The following is a 5,515-nucleotide window of genomic DNA, read 5'->3' as shown; positions in this document are numbered from 1 at the left end:
ATCGTGCATACCTCTGCTTCCTTCCCTTTCAAAGCGGACATGGCTACGTTATTGCCGCAGACTTGCCGATATTAGCGATATGGGTAAGCATGCGTTCAATATTGATAAGTAAGAAACTCTCCCTAAATGCACATAATGTACTCACAAGACAAAGAAAAAAATGCGCTCAACTTGCTGCATCGGCAGCCGTGTCTGTTTTTATGTCCCGCATGTGAGCGGCAGCCACTTATTGGTCGCCCTGTTGTCACCTCGCAGCAAACTCGTTCCGGCGCGTTCCATAATTCATGAAAACACTACATTTTGCGTCACTTTGGAAAGCGGCTGGCGGCGGTATGCGTAGTTATTGTCTTTATCTATTATTTTTATTATGTTCATGAGACCTACCGTAAAAATATTGACCTGCAAGTTGCTTGCCTTTTCTGCGCTGAAAAGTTTTTCGCGAAAAATTTATTCCGCGTAATGAACGCACCGCTAACTTTCCATCAAAGTTTTTTGAAAAAAAAGTGCGATCATAACGCGAGTAAATACGGTACTTCTCAGCGACTGCAAATCATTTTTATCAGCGGTTTATCTCTTTGTCAGATTATTTTCACTAGTGCATAGCAAGGACTAATGGCTGACGTGATTTCATTAAACATATATCCGTAATGCGAAAATATTTGCACTTGAGGTGCACAACTATGAAAACCTGAATTTTTCATGCGCATCCCATCCCAGTAGCTTTCCATTACGAGGCCGCTGAGGGATTCTTTATTCAGTGTTTATAAGGGAATCACGTCTTGAGGTATTTAGGCAATCTAATCGCTTTTGCTGTCATACATATTAGCATTACCACATAAGAATCAGCATGCTAGCTTTGGGGATGATCTTGATGCCATCCATGCGGCATTTAGAATACAATATATGAAAATGGGATGATGATGTGCTTAGTAAACCAAAAGAACATTTTGTTTCTCTGTTCATGCGCAGGCATGTTAATTACAGAACTTGTGATTTGGCTATGAACCATACATTTTTTTCTGCTCGCCATATTTTAAACAAAATACAAGTGCGATAAAGACGGTATTCCTTCCAGTCTCCTATATTATATTTTTATAAATTTCGGGTCTGTGGCATCCTGATATTACCATCTTTGCAAAATAAATCGACTTTCGATTAGTTGAGAGGCCGACCGACAAAAAACCTGTTTCGAAGGCTTTGATAAAAAAATCGGTAATGCCTGTCTCCGCGTATCAAAAAACATAATCATCATTATCATCAACATAATCAGCCTGCTCAGGTCCACTTCAGGACGAAGGCCTCTCCCATTGACCTCCAACCGCTCTTATCCTGCGCTGCTCAAGTCCACAGTTTGTACCCGAATTACTCTATTTCATCCCTCCATGGAGTAATTGGCTTTCCCCGTCTACACCACCTCTTGGTATCCACTCTGTTACCCTAATTGTCCACCGGTTGTCGGTTCATCTCACTACATGGCCAGCCCAAGACCATTTCTTTTTCTTTATTTGAACTATGATATATTGTGCCCTTGTTTGTTCTCTCGTTTCCTGCCACTGAGTGTTATTCCTAACATTATTCGTTTCATGGCCCGTTGAGATGAGTAGGGTGCCAAGGTTCAGCTCCGCATCTCACCACCGGCAGTATGCACTGGTTGTTGATTTTTATTGTCTGTAACAGAGTTAGCTAACGTTTCATTATTTAAAAGTGCTTGCCTGGTGCTCCCCAACCCATACCTATTCTGCGGCGATTTTCTCTCTCGTGGTTTCGGTCGGCACTAACCATCTTTCCGAGGTAGTTATATCATTTTACTTCTTCTAGCGTTTCGTTTCATAAGCTTAAGAGGACGTTTTCGGTGTGCTCATTCCTGATTACCTTAGATTTATTCATATGTATTTTTAGCTCCAGGGCCGTGCTTTCTGATTGTAGTTCCACAAGCATTGTTTGCATGTGTTCTGCAGTCTCACTCAATAATACTATGTCGTCCGCAAACCTCAAATGGCTTACGTATTCCCCGTTTATCCCTAATCCAATGATTTCCGCATCAAGCTTTCTAAATACCCCCCCCCCTTCCCCCCCCCAGACCTGCCTTGAATAGTTTTTGCGAGATGGTTGCTCCCTGTCTTTCTTTCGGATCGGAAATTCATTGCTTTGCTTGTGGAGGCTTATACGGCTTGTGAATTCTTTATATATGCCTTCCAGAAGTCTTATGTTGGTTTCCTCTAATCCCTGTCTTTTAGTGGTTCTACAACAGCTGCGGTGAGTACGGAATCATATGGTTTCTCGGAATCAATAAATTCCATGTAAAGGGGTTTAGCGTACTTTGCGGGTTTTTGTATCACTTGATTGACGACGTGGATGGGATCCACGGTTGAGTACGCTTTCCTAAACTCAGCCTGCTCCCTGGGTTCTTGGGAATCTAGGCTGACACCTATGCGGCTAACTATAACTTTGGTAAACAGCTCGTAAAGAACTAAGAGCAGGCTGAAGGGCCTGAAATTCTTCAGATTCTTGGGATCTCCCTTCCTGAGAGCGAGAATAATGTCGGCGTTTTTCCAGGATATGGGCACTTTTTGAGTATTCAAGCATTCTAAAAATAGTATAGCAAGCTTTTTCAGTAGAATTTCTCCTCCCTCCCTCAAAAAATCTACGGTTATGCCGTCGTCAGCTGCAGCTATTCCTATTTTCATGCCTTTGAGAGTCTTCCAACTTCATCTTTAGTTAACAGTGGGACATCGCAAGTTGAGGTTTTACTCTCAGTAGTTTACCCTGGTCTAACATCGCTGGCAAGCAGCCTGGTGTAGCTTTGTTCCGCTACCTTTACCATCTCGTTCACGTGTTTAGAAATATTACACTGCTCGTCTCGGGATGCGTACATCATGTGTTTGCCGATGGCTAACTTTCACTTAGTTGCTTTCTAGCTTCTACCTATATGCACCGTTTACTCGATCACTGCCATGTTATATGCACGAATGTCGCTTGTTTCACTTGTGTTTCAAAATGGCGGTTAATTCAATCCGATCCTCTGTATACTTCAAACTTTCATGTTCCTACATTTGGCAATCAGTCCAATCGTGTTTCTTGACAGTTTTGTTTTTATAGTCATGTTGTTTCTCCCACCGCCAGTGCTGATTAAATTAGTGCCGATGTTAGGTTGTGACCTAGCCATTCTACACTGACCTCGTTCTGCTGTTTCAGAAGTGCGAATTTGCTTTGAGGAGTTATTTTAAAGGAGCCATGAAGACGAAATACAAGTTGGGTTTATTAGAAAGACTGCTTAGTCCCGATAACAATGATACCAATATCATCGCAATCTTCGCACAAATAACGGAGATATTAAAGAAAATGTGTGAAGCAGTCGCGACTCCCTAGCCAATTTCCCGCAACTTTTCTATGACGTCACGGAACCTTGTTTGTGCGATTGGCGGCCTCCTAACTGACCTGTCGCGACGACACATGACTGGATGTCTGTAATGGGGCCTCTAGTTCCATTTGACCGCGTCACTTGAATGCTAACGTGTGGTTAACGCACTGAAAATTATGTTTTTAGTGATGGCTCATATTACGTCACTCTTCTCATATGACGTCACTGTGGCGCGAAATTTTAAAGTTTTTCAATACTTCTTTCATTTTTTTCGTTAAAAAACATCTTTCGCGGCGGGAATGGAGCTGAGTGAGATACTGAATCCTAGTTCTTTCAAATTAAACAAAGTTGCATATTCTCTTCATGGCTCCTTTAAGCTGCTGCCATCTGGGCCAGACTGAATTCATGCGGGGTTTCTTAGGGTTCACGAGTTTCTTTCTTTCTTCTCTGAGATTAGGCCTTAGTTTGCATCTGACCTTTTTATTACGCTGCTCCTAATATCACTTGGCACCTCTACGTCTCGCACGATACCTGGCTTGTCAGTTAAAATGAAGGCAATTTCGTTTTTTGTTGTACCATCGGGACTTTTCCATGTCGATCCCGATTCTTTCATTTGTAGAAGAACGTGTCCATCCACCTCAAGTTCTTTCTCTCTGCAAATCCCACCAGTGTATATCCTTGACTGTTTGCATTGTCTATTCCGAAGTTTATTTCGTACTGACCTTTCTCCCATTTGCGTCTTGCCGACCGTTGTGTTAAAGTTTCTCATCACAATAGTGAACCATGTTGTTGCCTTCTTCATTGCTGATTCAACGTTCTCGTAGAAGCTGTCTACGGTTTCATCTTCATAGCTGCTTGTTTGAACATAAGCCTGTAATATCTTTAATTTGTGTCGCTTGTTTAGTTTGATCACAATAGCCGCGACTCTCTGGCTAATGCTGAAAAACTCCTCGACATTTCCTTCTATTTCTGTGTGGATTAAAAATCCGCCCTGTGTTCTGTCTTTTCTTTGGGTTCACTGTCGCACATGATATGCCCGCTAGTGAGCTCCATAAAGCCTTCCTCTGTACTTCTACCTTCGCTTAACCCTATTATAGCCCACTTAATGTCTCAGAGCCCCTCTAGTAGTACAGCTATAAATGACAATGTTACTACATCTCTCGGGTGTTCTTTCCTGCAATTTATAACCAGGTCTACGGATACTAACCTACGGAAAAGGTATTCAGCAATGGCGAAAGAACACTAGCAGCTGGCGTGTTTCCGCAAAGGCTTTCAACCACATAATATGTCAGAACCACTTTTTTGAAGAGCCTGAGATGACGCCGAGTCATATGCGGCTGGAAACGATCGAGCCACTCTTTTCGATTCCTTGCACCAGCTGCTGCTTTTTTGTTACGTATGTCACTCCTGCTAGATATCTCGCTCATGCCTATGGAAGAGACACTGAGATCGCTGAACGGTCCTACCCATTCGGTGCACCTGAAGTCCGCCGAGACTCCATTATCTTCTCTGATTGGTTTCATAATTTTGTAAAGAGCAAATGTGTTTCTTGGGGGTATCTTACTGCTATTGGTAGCCGGGTACCAGAGAGCTAAGTTTCACCACGTTTCATGCCTTTCCTGAGATGCGGAAAGATACCGATAGACATAATTCTATTCACAGCAGTTCTAATATGCCTGCATAAATGGAAGCTTATGCAACAAATCATGCAACTTCACTTAGATTTACATACTTGTGACCATAAATGTATTATACTGCGGATGTCAGCCCTACATGAAGTTAAGCTCCTGATCAGTAATATTAGCTGTCATTAAGTCACCCTTATCCCTTAAAGTATATGTCCTATACTCCACTGATTTTTCTGCGATGTCAATGTGACACGTCGCCCCCACAGAAACACCGCAGAGCAAAATCGAAGATCATCGTATCGCATTGTGAACTTGCGATGTGACGTTGCGATGTGAACTCGCATTGGGACCTTTCCGACACGGATGCCTAAATACTTGTAAAAGACAGCGAAAGAGCACCCCCTAGGGTGGGTTATAAAATGTGTTAGGATGGTACTTTATCACCGGTGCAACTTATTATCGATCGACTTGGAATAAAGTATTGTTTGATACGATTTTTGGGGTATTTTCTTTTCTGAGGCTAACA

Source organism: Haemaphysalis longicornis, unplaced genomic scaffold, assembly GCF_048455015.1.
Source record: "Haemaphysalis longicornis isolate Haplotype H1 unplaced genomic scaffold, Haemaphysalis longicornis Haplotype H1 scaffold_1, whole genome shotgun sequence".
In the NCBI taxonomy this organism is placed as follows: domain Eukaryota; kingdom Metazoa; phylum Arthropoda; class Arachnida; order Ixodida; family Ixodidae; genus Haemaphysalis; species Haemaphysalis longicornis.
Note: the sequence above shows the minus strand (reverse complement) of the source record.